Source organism: Rattus norvegicus, chromosome 8, assembly GCF_036323735.1.
Source record: "Rattus norvegicus strain BN/NHsdMcwi chromosome 8, GRCr8, whole genome shotgun sequence".
In the NCBI taxonomy this organism is placed as follows: domain Eukaryota; kingdom Metazoa; phylum Chordata; class Mammalia; order Rodentia; family Muridae; genus Rattus; species Rattus norvegicus.
In genome coordinates, this window is record NC_086026.1 from 30,435,684 (window position 1) to 30,452,270 (window position 16,587).

At 41.1% G+C, this 16,587-nt stretch overlaps 1 long non-coding RNA gene across 3 annotated transcripts; it reads left to right on the forward strand.

Annotated features, from left to right (window-relative positions):
- The first annotated feature begins 204 nt into the window (after positions 1–204).
- LOC102556684 (uncharacterized) lies at positions 205–16,359 on the forward strand. Of its 3 annotated transcripts, none has more exons than XR_010054097.1 (3): positions 205–4,256; positions 13,498–14,539; positions 16,188–16,359. It is a non-coding gene; the product is annotated as an uncharacterized LOC102556684 (long non-coding RNA). The 3 variants fall into 3 exon arrangements; XR_005488007.2 differs by having other exon boundaries at positions 13,498–14,514; XR_010054096.1 differs by having other exon boundaries at positions 13,498–16,359.
- The last annotated feature ends 228 nt before the right edge of the window (positions 16,360–16,587 follow it).

A 16,587-nucleotide genomic window follows, 5' to 3' on the forward strand; every position in this document is an offset into this window, starting at 1 on the left:
TATATATGTGTGTGTGTGTGTGTGTGTGTTATTGTAACAATTTGTTGGAAACTGTCAAGCAATATGGCACAATAAATACCTGCTATGATGTTGTAAATAGTATGACTATAACTTGATAGTATATATTTGCAGTAATGTTGATTTTTTTTTCAAGTGATTCAGGATTGGTTAGTGTCAGTAATTTGATCCCGAGTAAAACTCTGGTAAAGACTTCTGTAAGTATATCCTTATTCCTTTCCCATCTGATGCTTCCTGTGCCATGCAAATCTTCCATTCAGGGCAGAAAGAAGACACAGGGAGAGGAGTGGAGAATTCAACTCACTTTCGGTCAAACTACTGTGAGTGACCATGTTGACTTATTTCTTTAGCGGTACACCTAGGCACTCTGTTGCTTCTAGGACTATCTTGAATGCCTGTAATCAACCCAGCACACCATAGATCCCATGGCCTACTTACTTAGTTTTCACAAAACTGATTTTGCAAAACCAGAGCTGAAGTTCAGCTCTTGTTCTATTCTTCTTTCTACTGTGTGATACATCATGGAGAAGATCAGTTTATTTGCAGTACGTGTTACCATAAATAGTCAAGAGATGTTAAGGCAGGAACCTACAGGGAAGAACTAAAGCAGGTAGCATGGGGGAAACACACCTCCTGGCTTTCCCCCCCACATCTTCTCAGCCTGTTGTCTTCTGCTTCCTAGGACCATCTTCCCAATGTCCCCCCTCAATCAATCATGAGGAAAATGCCCTAAAGAATTACCTGTAATCAAATAGAAGCATTTTTCAATAGAATTTGCTCTTCCCAGATACTGTAGCTCATGTCAAGTTGAACAAAACGTAAGTAGCACATACCTCCAGATACCAGCCCATATCCCCATGACCTCTAAGGTGTTCAAGGACACTAAGAATGTTCACTTGTTATCGTCTCTGTTCTGTGAACTTTCCCTTCAAAGTCTGTGGCCAGGGGGAGTGATGAGTCTCTTCCCCCGGTGATGCACTGTGCTGTGGAACTGTGAGCTGAAATAAATGCTTCCCTTCCTAAGTTGCTTTTGATCCTGGAGTTTTATCACAGCAAGAAAAACCCTAAGACAGAAGGGCAGATGCATTTTGTTGTTAAACTGTAAGATCGCATTTTACCCAGTGCATTGTTTAGATCTATAGTCAGAGGTTACGCATCTCTACAGAGGCATAGGCTGCTCCCCTTGATGTGTGGGCTCTGGATGGTACCTGACAATGTGAAGGTTTGTATCCTTCTTTGGTATTTGACTTTATTATCCCCACCTAGAAAATGTAAATTCAATTCCAGGCCCCAAATTCCCTTGAGGATGGATAGAACGCATTGGACCCAGAGTTAGAAGTTCTGGCTTAGATGCTGGCTATGTACTTTGAGCAGCTAAATTAAAATTCTCGAGCCTATGGTTTCCTCATGTGATGAGCTAGAACTCTGCTGCAAGACTGCTTTCTCTCAAGTATTAGGGGAAGCTTTTCAGGTATGAAGTAGCACAGGACTATATTAGAAAACAGGATTGAAATGTGAGAAGCTCCCTAATCCAACTTCAGAAGGAGAGGCCTTGGGGGAGTTGTAAGTTGGAGGAACCAGATGTGAAGGCTCTTAATTTTTTTTCAAGAAACTTTCTTATTTTTGTTCCCAACAGGACACAGCTAGCTGCTGGGACACAAAACTTGAAGAGCAGCATCCCAGATCCAAGTGTGTGATTCAAGAAAACAATCCTAGGGTATGGGGGGTGGTTGGGTCTTATCAAATATGTCTCCCTATGAGCATATCTTCAGGAAAGGAGAGTGAGGGTACACCCGGCCTTAAATTTATGCCTAGAGAAATCATGGCTGTAAAGCTAAGGGAACCAAAAAATTGTGATATTGCCTATGGTTCTTTGAGACAGAAACTTTAATATGGCTCAGTGAGGATGCCCTATGTGGGCTTTAGATGGTTCTTAGTGCAGAAACTCCTAGGAGTCCTAAGCATCCAAAATGACCCCACACACATATGAAAGCTGGCATTATCTGTCAGCCAGGAAATCGTATTCCACATCTATGCTTAGCTTTTCTGTTTCCTTACTCTCTTACACATATCCCCGTCTCCAACACAAGAACCGAGCCCGAGAGCCTTGGCCTTTGGTGCCTCGTCCTGCCTATAGAGGAGTTGAAATAAATACCTTAAGCATCCTTCCTATTTGACATGAACCTGGACTTAGGTGGATTATTATTTTTTCTTCAACCTTATCTCTCTTATTACTTGAGCAAAGACAAATTGTTCTAGGACTCTGAAACCCAGAATATGGACAGATAATAAAACATCACAGACTTTCAAGTCTCAAGTCACTTTCAACTCATGCTCACTTCCGACTATGGGGCCTGAGAGCTGCTTTTGAATTTATTGGAGCTACACTTTCTCCATCACAGAACGTTTAGGTACAAGTGACAACTCATGCTACTGAGGATGTGGAGCAACAGGAATCATGGCTGGTCGGAGTGCAAACTTGTATAGCCCCTTTGGAAGTCAATATGGTGGTTTCTCAGAAAAATTGAAAATTGACCTACCTCAAAACTCAGCTATACTACTCCTGGGCATAGTCCCAAAAGATTTTCTATTCTATCAGAAAGACACTTTTACCTTCATAAGAGCCAGAACAACCTAAATACCTCTCAAACAAGGAATGGATAAAGAAAATGTGGTATATTTACAGAGTGGAATATTGTTCAGCTGTTAACAATGACAAAGTGAAATTTTCAGGCAAATAGAAGGAACTAGAAAAAAAATCTGAGGTAACCCAGACCCAGAAAGACAAACATGGAATATTTGAATAAATGAATATTACCTATAAAGTAAAAGAGAACCATAGTATAGTCCACAGACTCAGAGGGGCCAAGTAACAAGAAGGACTTAAGGGGACACCAAGGATCTCCCTGGGAAGGGGAAATAGAGTAGATTTCACAGGTAGACTGGGAGCACATGAGGCTGGGGAGCAGGACTAATTAAGTTGAGGAGAGGATGGAGGGAATAGTGGGAGAAATGCCTGGAATTGGGGAACTTGGGGGTTGAGGTAGAAACCTGGTTGCAATGGAAACCCCATGGAATCTATAAGAGTAACTATAGGAAATATTCCTAGTGATGAATGACTGGGAGACTGCAACCATTTTCTGCAACCATGTTCTGCAACCATTCAAGGCCTCAAGTGGAGGGACTGGGACACCAACTGAACCACCAAACTTTCAACCTCCAGTTTGTCCTGCCTTCAAAGTCTGATGGAACTAGAGCATAGCCAAATCATCATCCAAGAGATCAGAGAGATTTCATGTAGCAACTGATGGGAGCAGATGCAGAGCCTCAGAGCCAAACATTAGTCAGAGCTCAGGCAGGAGGAGAAAGGATCAGATGAACCACCAGAAACCAGAAGGGACATAACATGGGAACGTGGCCCACAGGATCATGGACACTTGAGAGATGGAGGAACCTGTAGGGGTCTGACCTAGGTCCTCTACATATGTTATGTAGTACTTTGGTGTTCTTGTGGAATCCTAACAGTGGGAGAGGAGGGGGTTGTTCCTGACACTTTTGCCTATTTGTAGGTTACCTTGTCCAGCATTATTGTAGCTTGCTATGCCATATTTGGTTGATGTCCTTGGGAGGCCTGCTCTTTTCTGAGGGGAGTGGGGAGAGGCTGAGAGAGGGAAGGGAAGAGAAACTATGAGAGAATAATAGAAGCAAAAATTTCTGGTTTCTTTGGAGATTCGATTGTCTCGTGTGATGTTTTTCTGGAAACTCTTATAAGAGGATGTTTTTATTAAAGCAGACATGTGGGAGGTGTTTTGCTGAGAACAGACACGTAATGTTTTTCTGAAAGCTGCCTGGAAAAGGGGTACTCGATGTTTTGGTAGAGCAGACACTAGAGAGAACACATGATGTTTGAAAGAGGTGCAAATACAACCCAGTAGTCAGTGGGCGATGCTGGGTGGCACTGCTTTGCCTTACCTTCTTCACTGGTCATTGTTTGTTGTGACTTCATAGAAAGAAACACATCAAAGAACTTCCGGTGGTATTCCAGCAGCTTCTTGGCCAGTTCTGATGACTCAGGCTGATTGGCAGAGCCTTGCGGTTTCTTCTGAATCATACTGTTGTTTCTGATTCGAGAATGGGATGTGAGTGGACCAAGCTACCACTGCTGACTCATGTGAGCTGAGCTGCTGATATCCTGACAATGCAGACTGGATTCATCCCGAAGAACTATTTCTAATCAGGTCTATTTCCTCCTTTACCCTGTAATGCTTTCCTTTCCATTACCTGGTGGGTGTGGTCTATAAGGGAGGTTAAAGCATTTAAGTACACTTATTAAAATAGGCTTTGAAAAATATAAGCCTACAAAGAATAAGAAGAACAAAAAGTGAAAAAGAAATAACTGTTAATAATAATCATTATATTTCTATGTATGCATTTATCTATTAAAATAAAATAAGTTGCATGGTAAAGAGGAGTTTACATGTAGTTAGGTGTGGTGATTCATGTCTGTAATTTCAGCACTTGAGAGGCTGAGGCAGAATGATTGCCATGAGTAGAGTGAGTATAGAGTGAGTTTCAAGATTCTCTGTGCTACAAGTGTAGACTTAATATTTTAAAAGGCTAAAAAAAAATCCAGCCAAATGATTGTTATGAGAATTGAATTAACCTCAGTAAAATGTGTGGTATAGAAATAAAGAATTCAGGACATAAAAGGAACCCCATGACAAGGGTCTCTTTTTTATCCTTGCTGAAAGGCTCCATTCTTCTGAGACTTTATTGCACTTCCCCCCGTGACTGAACAGTTCACATAATCCCAGCACAGCAAGTTTCTGACAACGTGGCTTGATGTGTAATATTCTTTAAATTTTGTTCTTGGGGAGAGAGTGTATTAGTGTAAGGGCATAAGGTATAAATACCAAAGATCGGACATCACTTCTAAACTCACCATGGTAACAGGAACTCAGGACCTCTGACTCCTTATTGCATGAAGAAATACAAGGATGCAACTTCAGATGTTTCATTTCCAGTAAGACTCTAAGAGGGATTTCACTTCTTTCACATTCATTAGAAGAGAAAGGCAGGCTACCATGACCATCTCGGCTTCCATCTATGCTGTGCAGAATACAAATGAAAACCACACTCACCTGTGGAATTAATGAAAGCTGAAGACTACACTTTGGAAATAAAAATCAAAGCTTCATTCACTCATTTTACCAACAGTTTCTCAACTTTTACACCCACTAACCCAAAGGCCTCTTAAATTCTCACATTTTAGATACCTGAAACAGAAAATGAGCATGATGTCTTCCTTCAGGAATCTCTATCTGACATCTGTATAGCAAAATCATAATCTATATACATCTATATAATGGAGGATTTATATGTGCAGCTCCAGGGCAGACTTATGTGGCTCTTGGTAACTCTGTGAAGTATACATTTTCTGGAGCATGACACTTGGAGACACAGCTTTCTCACTGAGACAGCTTGCCTACCAGTGTGTGTTTCCTTCTTTCACTGGAGCACCACAAACTCTGATCGTTAATTTAAAGTGAGAACAGCATGAGACTCGCCCATGTTCCAGAACCACTTGTTAAACACTACGCTTTATAAGCCCATGACACAGCGAACCAACTTCCAGAGCTTTCACGTTTATCATCACCCCTTACAGTGTTGCCTCGTGTGGTAGACAGCAGCAAGTGAGATCATATACAGATCTGAGAAGTGACTCAAACAAGAGAATTTATGATCTTGGGAAGTCTAGAATAGAGGTAACCATTATATCCTCAACCCTGTGCCCTAGTTTAGAGGTAAAGTAGACCTCATGACTCTGTCGATGCCAAGATCCTCAGATGCCAAACCAGTTCATACAAATTGACGTAGCGTCTTAGTTGATAGACTGTTAGTTCACCCCATCAACGGGAAACCCACAAATACAGAAAGCCAGCTACATAAGCTTTGCTAATTATTAAAGGCAATGTTTCTTTATATTTTGTTTTTATGTTTAAGTTAAAATTTAATAGATTTGGATCATTTTCTCTTCCATCTCCTTCCAGATTCTCCCTACCTTTTACCTACCCGCCTGTAAAGTTTTTCTCACCTTCAAAAAAAGAAATGACAGAAAACAAAGAAACAAAAGCCAATAAAACAAACAAAAAATGTTCAATGAAACAAGGATCAGATTTTCTGGGCAGAAGTAGGGATGGAAAGATTGTAAAAGCCAGAGGTGATGGAAGACTCCAAGGGAACTGTCTTCCAGACACAACAGAACGCATGAGCTTATGACCTCTCAGGGACCGTGGCAGCATGCCCAACGCCTGTGCAGGTTCAAGCCAGAAGAGGTACTAGCCTATAAGGGGAAAGTGGACATAGGATCCTGCCTTTACCAAGAAGCTACCTGCAACTGATATCTGCTGGCAAAAGCGAACAAGTGAACAAACAAATAACTTCTCTCCAGTGAAGTCTCATTTGTATATCAATCACAGTCCAGGACAGGCATCATACCCAGGAGTAACAAAATAAAATCTATTTGTGTGTGTGTGTGTGTGTGTGTGTGTGTGTGTTTTGTTCCTAAATATTTTAAATAATCATTAGATTACTCATCATAAATACTCAGTAAAATACAAATCTATACAAGCAGTCGCTTAATTATTTAGATAGTAATGAAAAAAACCATATTTAATACAATTCTATTATTTCTTATCCACTATTAGTTGGCACCACTGATTCAGAATTCGCAAATATGGAGAACCAGCTGATTTAGATTCGCTAATTATCAAATAAATTTTAACTAAAATGACTACATCTTGGTTATTACCTTCAGAAGTTTATTCTGTAACAGCAGTGTGGTAAAAACTGTTATTTTTGATGTAGGTGTAATTTCAAACAAGTGCTGTGGAAAGAGAATCATGTTTCACATCGTAACACAAAAAGGATGTATAACTTTATAGCAGTTCTGCTTCTTCAAACAAAGAAAAACAAACAAAAAATTTAAAGAAAGAATTGGAGCCATGTCCAGCAATCTTGTGGCTAGAGATTTTGGAAATTATCTTCGACAATAAAATGTAGAGAATGGCTGTAATATGAAATTGTTTTAGTAAAGTAAGGGATATCCATTCAATAGAATGTGCATAACAAAATAACTTTTAGAATATATGAGAAGAAAACCTAACTTTTGCAGGAACAGTCATGTAAAGACAAAGCGCTAAGGTCATTTGATGAAAGTAAGCAGGCGCTCACTCATATAATTACAAGTATAAGTACATGTGTATATCACGTATATGTATAGTTTTATTATATTTGTTGTTTGATAATTTAATGCATGTATCTATTTAATTCTGTTTACTCTAACTCACATCCTGTTTTATTCCCCTCCTCCTGCTGTGATCCCACCTCCTCCCTTCAGGTACTTTTTTTGGTTTTGGTTTTATGAGTCCTTGATTCATTTTGGCAAGATTTGGCCCTGATTTTGGCAAGAACTAGCTTCATGTCCACAAATTTGGAACTCTCAAGAAATTTGTGTGTGAGATCACAGATTTGGAACTATTAAGAACTGTGTGTGTAATCACAAATTTGGAACTGTAAAGAACTGTGTGACCACAGATTTGGAACTATCTGTTGGAGCCTGGTAGGCTGACTGTAGGCACAACTAAAGGGAATGACTATCCCTCTCTCTAAAATCTATCACTTGCTAATAATACAGCAGGGAGAATTGGGACTCTAAGAGCCCCTCTCCCATCCATGATTCACTGTTGACAGGCTCAGTCTTGGGCAGGCGTAATGCAAGCAACCTCAATTGTTTTGAGATTATGTCTTTAATGGTCAAGTCATGTGCTAAACATAACATTTCACATTGCTTCACATTTCTGCTCTTGTGTTCTTTTCATAATATATCTGGATTCTCAAAAGGGAATGTATAAATGCCCTATTTAGGCTTAAGCACTTAACTGTCATTTCTTCTACACATGTTGAAGAGCCCTGACTTTCTGTATGAACCAAAGTTCATTGGAAAATGAAGCTTCTTTGATTAAGGCAGAGAAAAAAGTTTGTCTATAGATATAAACATAAATATTTAGATTGCAATTTGTGGCAATGTCAATTTATCTAAACAACAGTAGTTGGGTTACACATAGGCTTTATAACTTCTGGGATGGTTTGTATATACTTGAACCAGGGAATGACACTATTAGGAGGTGTGGCCTTGTTGGAGTAGGTGTGTCACTGTGGGCATGGGCTTAAGACCTTCACCCTAGCTGCCTGGAACTCAGTCTTCCACTAATATCCTTTATTCAGATAAAGGTGTAGAACTCTCAACTCCTCTTGCACCATGTCTGTCTGAATGCTACCATGTTCCTGCCTTGATGACAATGGTCTGAACCTTTGAAATTGTAAGGAAGCCCTAATTGAATGTTGTCCTTGATAAGAGTTGCCTTGGTCCTGGTGTCTGCTCACAGCAGTAAAAGCCTAACTAAGACAGAAGTTGGTACCAGGGATTGGGTATTGCTGTGATAGGCCTGATCATGCTTTTGTTTCAAAGAATGTCGATTTTGGGACTTTGGATTTGGAAAGTGGTAGAACGCTTTATGTGGAGCTTCATGGGACATCCTGGTAGGAATGTGGAGGGCTTTGTTGCTGAGAGTGCTCTGATTTGTGCAGACCTGGCCCAAGAGGTTTCAGAGGAGAATAATTTCAGTATGTGGCATAGAGACTGTTTTGTGGTATTTTGATTAAAAAAAAAATGTGGCTCCTTTTTGCCCTTGTCTGAAGAGTTTACCTGAGGCTAAGGTGAAGAGATTTATGTTAATTGCATTGACAAAGGAAGTCTCAAAAGAACCCAGCAGAGACTTTGTTCTCTGTTGAAGTCTCATGAAGAGAATTTTCAACAAGCATAGCAAGCTTAGAAAGGAAAAATATAAAATATGTGGTTCCAGTATTAAATGGGCACCAGGAAGTGAAATGGATCGTAATCCTGTGTTCTATGAGATAAGAGATTAAGGGAGTGAGATTTTGGGGCAAGGTTCTACCAAGCTAAGTTTAGGTGTAGGCATGGTGGTACACACCTTTAATCCCAGGAGACAGGCATGCAGATCGCCGAGTTCAAGGTCAGTTTACAGAGCAAGATCCAGGAAAGCCAAGCTTAGGCCTTGAAGGAATTGGAAAACAGAAAACTAATGATGATGTAATAGAATAAGGGGCTATGGTTTCAGCTTCTGCAAGCAGCAGAATTTGTCACCTTTTACCATGTGGCCCTGGTCTTTGAGTGAAAACAGAACATAATACTGAGACAATTGATGCTGGTTACCTGGAGCTAAGAAATTAGTGGTGATTAAGAAGAGACCAGCATCACTGAGGTGAAACCTTCTGGGAAGTTTTTTTCTGAGATCACAAAGATGCTGTACTCCAGAGAAAGCTAAGGTTGTACCTCATGCTGCAGCTGTACTTCGTAATGTATAAGAGTCACCCAGGTGGTCCTGGCTTTGAAGGCATGAAGGGGTCATGAAAGGTAGCTCAGGCACGGTACAGTGAGAAACCAAGTAAGGCCATTGGTGAAGGTGCAGGCTCAGTTGTAGTTGACTGCCCAGGACTGAAGAGGTCATGCAAAGGCTTTGAGGCTTGGCACCATGAAGAGAGCCCAAAGGAGGCTATTGGTGAAGCCTAGTTGCAGTGGAAGACCCCAGTGTATTGGAGATGTCAGTTCTATGGGATGACAACTAGAACAACAGTGGTAGTGGAGTGGCTCAACCTGAGCTTAGAGTGCTACAGAGGGCAGAGCTGGAGAAGTGACGCCAGCCCTTGAGAGGAGCCCAAAAGATGATGTGTGGATCCCAGACATTGAAATAAGAAACTGTAATATTGAAGTTGCCTAGGATAGCCCAAAATATATGAGATACCAGAGCTGAGGGCTATCTGTTGAGGAAAGCTGCTAATAGGGAGAAAGAACTTTGTTGCATGCAAGAAAGATGAAATAAGAGTTGGAGATCTCTTTGACGTCAGACGCAGATTTTGGAATTTATGCAGCTGGTTTCTTGTCTTGCTTTGAGGATTATAGCTAAGTAATTGTTTGAATCTCATAAAAGACCTTGAACTCTGGACTTTTAATATTGTTGAGACTGTTATAGACCAAGGGGACTTTGGAAGTTGGACTAAATGTATTTTTATTATGCTATGGGTAAATATGGCCCCCACAGACTAATGTGTTTGAACAAGCCTATGGGGGCCAGGGAGCAGAATGTGATGGTTTCATATGCTTGGGCTGGGGAGGGAATGGCACTATTAGGAAGTGTGTCCCTGTTGGAGTAAGTGTGTCATTGTGGGCATGGGCTTAAAACCCTCATCCTAGTTGCCTGGAAATCAGTATTCTGCTATCAGCCTTCAGAAAAATATGGAATACTCATAGTTCTGCCTGCACCATGCCAGCCTGAAACCTGCCATGTTCCTGCCTTGATGACAATGGACTGAAACTCTGAAACCCTAAGGCCCCAATTCTATGTCCCTTATAAGACTTGGCTTTGTCATGGTGTCTGTTCACAGCAGTATAACCCTAACTAAGACAACCTCCTTAGCCATTTGTTTTTAGTGAGACATACATTCTCTTTTATGGAGAAGGCCTCAAATTGAATTTGATATAAATTAGTTACTCCCATAATATTCACATCAGTGGGAACATTATGTCAAGAAAGACAGTATTGTATTTCATAGGATTCACATATTGGTAAGACCATCAATGCCTTATTTTTCCCAAGCAGGCTACAACCTATGCCTTAGTTAACTGTTCTACTGCTGCGAAGAGGTGCCATCACCAAGGAAACTCTTCTTTTAAAAGGAAGCATTTAATTGGAGGCTTGCTTATAGTTCCAGAGGGTTAGTCCATTATTAATATGGTGTGAACCAGACAAGCTTTCTCCTAGAGTAGAATCTGAGAGCTTTACATTGTGTTTCACAGGAAGCAGGCAAAGAGAGGGAGAGAGAGAGAGAGAGAGAGAGAGAGAGAGAGAGAGAGAGAGAGAGAGAGAGAGAGATGGGAGGGGGGCTGGGCATGGCTTTTTTAAATTTTCATTTTTTAAAACATAGTACCATCAAGTTTTTCACATATATGTTATGAGTTTAATCTGGAAGTTCCCCCATAATCCCATATTTAGTATGTTTGTTTTCTTAGACTGTAGAATGTTTTTGAAGGTATCTAAGAATTTGGGAGGCAGGGTTTTGATGATGGATGTTTGTTACTGGGACAAAGACTTTGTAGGTTATACTTTGACTTTATTCAATCTCTGTTTTCTGGTTCCTTTGGTGTGACATGTAAACAAGAATCTACCTCATACCCCCAGTAAAATGGGTGGAACAATTGTACCATCTTCCCTGTGATAGACTGAAATTGCTCTGAACACATGAACTAACATAAATTTCTCTCTTTTAAATTGTTTTGGGTAGTTGTTTTGCCACAGTGACACAGAAAGCAACTAATTTGATGCAGAATTATTATGCATGTGTGCATGCAACACCAGCATGTGACTCCACTGTGGCCAAGCTGGTCTGCTGTTTCTACTCTGTTTCGCTCCACTTACTTCTCTGCCAAATATAAACTATGACCTACTTAAGAGATCTTGTCATTGCCTTGCTGAAGACCTCTAGTGGCTTTCTTTCTTTTTGGAATGATGCTAAATTCTTTATCAGAATCTGCAAGGAGGTGGGTATGACTCTGTTTTATCTTGTCTCTAACTCACTGATATTATTTCTACATAAACATTGAATAACACTCTGCAAAATGACTCTTGTAAGAAGCAATGTTTCAAGCTGTAGGGAAAGCAATGTGCAGGTGGATTGCCGGAGATGGGGCAAGGATACTGGCAGCTTGATGTCAGTTCACAGACCTCTACTCTGTCTCCAAGGAGACAGAAATGACCCGACTGTGGGTAGATGTAAGGATGAGGGTGAAGAAATAACAAGAGAGGTCAAAAAACCTGACCATGATTTGTTACTTTGGAGGAGAAGGGATCTCTGAGAATTGCTAAATTCAAATTTTAAAGGTTCTGTAGATCTACTTGGAAAATGCAGCTAAAGCAATCTTAGTGTATGATCTTTACGCTATAGGTAAACTCTTATTTAACTCTTCATTCTTGATTTACAAGACCAAAGTAATTTTTATACTATCGGGACATTAATTTCATTTCAGTATTTTGTCTTCAACAGTGTTATTTCCATTTCTGTATTTTTCTTGATACCACTGTCCTAAGTGTTAAAAAAGAAAGATGTATCCCTTTGGTTTTGTCTCCAGTGCTCTGTTTATTCTAAAATTGGGCCTCCTCTGACAAGACTATATCACTTAATACTAGAAAATTAATGAAAACTGAGAACAGAGTTTATAACTTTTTAGTTCTCTTTCCTACTGAAAATTGTGTTTATTTTATGATCATAGTTGACATAGAAATCAAAAAATTTACAGTTTTCTCTAACCTTACACATGAAAGACAAATATATAAGAACCTATTTAAAACTGTTTGCAAGCATGGCAGAGTATCATCAATAGTGTCAGGGGTTGGGTATCTTCCAAGGATGGGTGTCAAGTAGGGTCAGACATTGGTTGGCTGGTCCCTCAGTTTCTGCTCTATCTTTATCCTATGTGCAAAAATGATATGATATATACTATTTGCATGTATATAATATATACTATATTATAAATAGTCTACACACACACACACACACACACACACACACACAGAGAGAGAGAGAGAGAGAGAGAGAGAGAGAGAGAGAGAGAGAGAGAGAGAGAGAGAGAGTTGATTGTATGAACATAAATGGTCTATTTACTAGGATACAGCGGTCTTCATAGAAAATCCAGCAAGTTCATATGGTTCTAGGTCACAAAGTTGACTTTCCAACCTCTGTCCAACTGTCTTTCATTTTCCCAGAACGGCCATTTCCTGACCTTCAGTTACATAGAATGGAACATCTAAAGGACAAAAGCCCAGCCTTCTCATCTCCATTTGGATGAGATAAAATCAGTTCTTGATCCTGGAAAATGGATTTGCACTTTTCACCTCTGACATTCTTGACTTATCTCCTGGCTGGGCTGCCTTCCCATCCACTTCTCAGTGATAGTAATTTCGCATCCATTCCGAAGGATACTTTCAAAGCCCATTTCAAGGGATACTTTCACGTGATTGCCTTTGCTGATCTGAATTCTATACTCTTTTGGCATCTTTTACAAAACTTAATCTTCTGGATGCCAGTGGATTCACAGCTTATTTTAGCTTATTTTGTGCAACTGAGGTGGGGCCTCCTCAAATTCCCCTATATAGCTGATATGATTTGAATATGAAATGGCCCTCATCCCTCATGTTTCGAACCCTTGATGACCAGCTTCTGGGTCTACTTTGGAGCTTGGGAAACCTGTAGGAGGTGGAGACTTATTGGAGGAAGTATGTCACTGAGTATGGGCTTTGAGGTTTTAGAGCTTGACCTCACTTCCTGTTCTTTTTCTGCTTTCAGACCTGGTGCAGAGTGATGCAGTCAACTGGCTTCATTCTTCTGCCACTGTGCTTTTCCCATCATGATGGACTGTGTCTCCTGGAAGTCTAAGCCAACATAAGCCCTTTCCTCTTTAAGTTGCTTTTGTCAGGGATTTTTATTGCAGGAACAGGAAATGAAACTCAAGCATTGCATTGTCCCTGGATGAAAAGCACAAGTTTCACTAAGGAGGAGGGCAGAGACGACTGGTGTCCTAGCTGTCCACCAAACAGTGACTGCAGAGAACACATATGATCTCTGTTTTTGTACTGGAAGATCAAACAAAAAGAATGCAGCAGAGAAGCTCCTGCCCGGAATGCAAAGAAAGCATTTGCTGTCTTCTTACCCTCTGAAGAACTGGTACAGGGAAAGATCTGCCATCAGCCCTGGAGTTTACTTCTTTCTGTCATTACAAATTACATAGCGAGTCATCAACCATATATTAAGCATGAGGTAACTAGGCTCAGAAAGGATAAGACATTGGCTCTGTTCCTTGGCTTAAAAGCATCAAGTCGGGTTGTGCACTCAACTTCATGAATCCATAAACACATGGTATAACCATCTTTCCACAAGCAACAGTCATGGCTGAGGTCTGGTCATCCTCTCTAGCTGCAGAAGGGGGATGGGTAATGGAGCTCAACGGAGCAGCAGAGGGCGCGTGGTGACTTGTTTCTTCAACAGGAAGCAGAACTCTGAGAAGACAGAGAAATTAAAGCGTCCCCCGCACAGAGCAGAAGGCAGTGCATGCCTGAGCCAGGAGCCACCTCTAGTCAGAGATAAGTCAGAGAACGGACCACAGTCACGGAGATGTTTCTGGGGAGAAAAGACATGGCAGAAGTTGTTGCTTAGGGCACAGGATGCCATCCACACCTAAGGAGCTCCTACTGGCTGCACTGATGTGGGATTGTGTCCTAGTGATTCTGACTTCAGCCTCCTATTTCAGCTTCATGAGCAGTGAAGGAGGAATGGCAAAGGCAAACAAATGCCCAGGATTTCACAGTTGGTATCTTTCCGGGGGTTTTTGGTTAGTTTTTTTGTTTGTTTGTTTTGTGCTTTGTGATCGTTCTGAAAACTGATGGGGACTTTCTTTCTTTCTTTACATCTCCAAATCCCATGGCTGTCTGATAATGGAGAGGAGGGGATGGCTGCTGGGCAGACTCCTGAGATGCTTTCTCTTTTAGTTCACAGTCAGCAACCTCTGATTTCACCTTCACTCTCTTTCTCCATTAGGCAACAGCCTTCTATGGTTACAATGTCATTTTGGCAGGGGCTGGGAGGATAGAGAAACAACACTGCCTTGTTTCAAAGGCAGTCTCATGGGTGAAAAAAGCCCTGCTAGCATGTAGCCTGCCTCTGCTTTTGCTTCTCTTGGGCTCCTGCGTGTTTCTGCAACACATGCAATTTACTACAAGCTAGAATAGATCGAAGCCCCACAGAAAATAAATCACTGTTACTCGCAGAGAACTCTTAGTGTTTAATTAACCCCTGGACCTCAAACAGCTCTCTGTAAACTCTCTCTTGCTGAACAGCAGAATCTATATGGCAGTCCTTTGTTCTGGGATGTGAGTTCCTTTGGTCAAAAAAGACAAACTCCTTACCTATTCTCAACAGCGACTAAAAAACTAGTCTCCAGATGGTTTAAAGATAAAAATAAGGCAAGTTGTTTCTGTCCGCTGTTAAGATCAAAACCTGATCCAGAGAGAGTGCGTAGCCCTTGTCTCCTAATGATCCTCAGTCTATTATCCGGACTCTCCTCAGGCTACTGTGGTTAGGATGGGAAGGAAACTCTGCTAGGTCAGATATTCTCTGCACCTCAGGGGCTCTCTCTGGTTAGTGAATTATTTAGTCTCCTTTAGAATTTTTAGGCATCCATCTCTTCAGAAACACAGCATCCTCTGGTGACAGCTTTGAATCTTCAGTCACTTCAGAGAGTACCCTCTGAGGAACCAGAGTCTAAGGCTGCAGGTCTATGACAGAAGGGAAATCTCTTTTGTGAACACTTCAACTCCAGGAGTAGATTCCAAAGACTCTTTCTTCTAAAAGTGAATCCTGGACAGATCCATAGGGGAAGGGAGAATTTAGAGGCCCTAAACCAGCCATCATTCACCTTTTATGAGTCAGAGACTCTTTAAAAAGCTCCCCAGATCTGTGAATCCTCTGTCTAGACAGAGGAATGCCCCAGTGACCCCTTTTTGATTATTCTTACAGCACCGTTGAAGCACAGGCTCATAATATTTGGTTCAATTATTGGTCAAAATGAGGCCACCTATCATGGCTTTAGTGAAGGCACAGTGAGGAAGGAAGGTTTAAAAAATGGCTTTAGCATCCAAAAGTGAGGTACACAGAGCATGTGGAGAAGGGACACACTCTCCAAGGCCATCCCTGATTTCTGCTCTTAGAACTAGGCTGACACCACCCCTTATCTCCTGGGAACATGGACCCTGGCTACATCTTGCTCTGCTTTCTCTTATGGTCCTGGTGGAGGGCTCAGAACCTCTTCAGAAACCAAGCCTTTGTGCCCTTTTCTATGGACAAATTCCTGCCACACACGGTTTCTAGGCTAGTGTCATTGTGTTTTATGGCCTTTTGGAGTTCTGGACTCCTCTCTCCAAGATGTGAAAGGACTTTGAATTATTTTTCTCACAACTCATGTCTACCATTCTTGATCCTAGACAGTCTGCTCAGCTGAATCCAGGAGACGAAGGAGCATCAAGTATGGCCAGTTTCCTGTCCAGGGCCTCTGGAGATTCTGAAGCCTGGACTTCCTGATAAAATGCACTGCATTTCAATGCCTTTGTGCCTTCTCCACTTTCCTCATAAACATTATTTTGTCATATTCTGTCAGCTGTGAGTCCATGTTCTTGTCTTCAAGAAGTTTTTGGTCCAATGGTGCAGGGAGAAATAGACTGTGACACGCACTTCCACACCGAGTTAAACAGTTCAAAGCAAGGGAAAACAGTTCAAAGCACTATGTCTCTGACAGACAACGCTGGCTTGGAGAAAGAGCCCTCTGGCAACCCTAATGTAGGATGATGCTCATCACAGAGGAAGCCTCTTAGCATTTTTTTATAG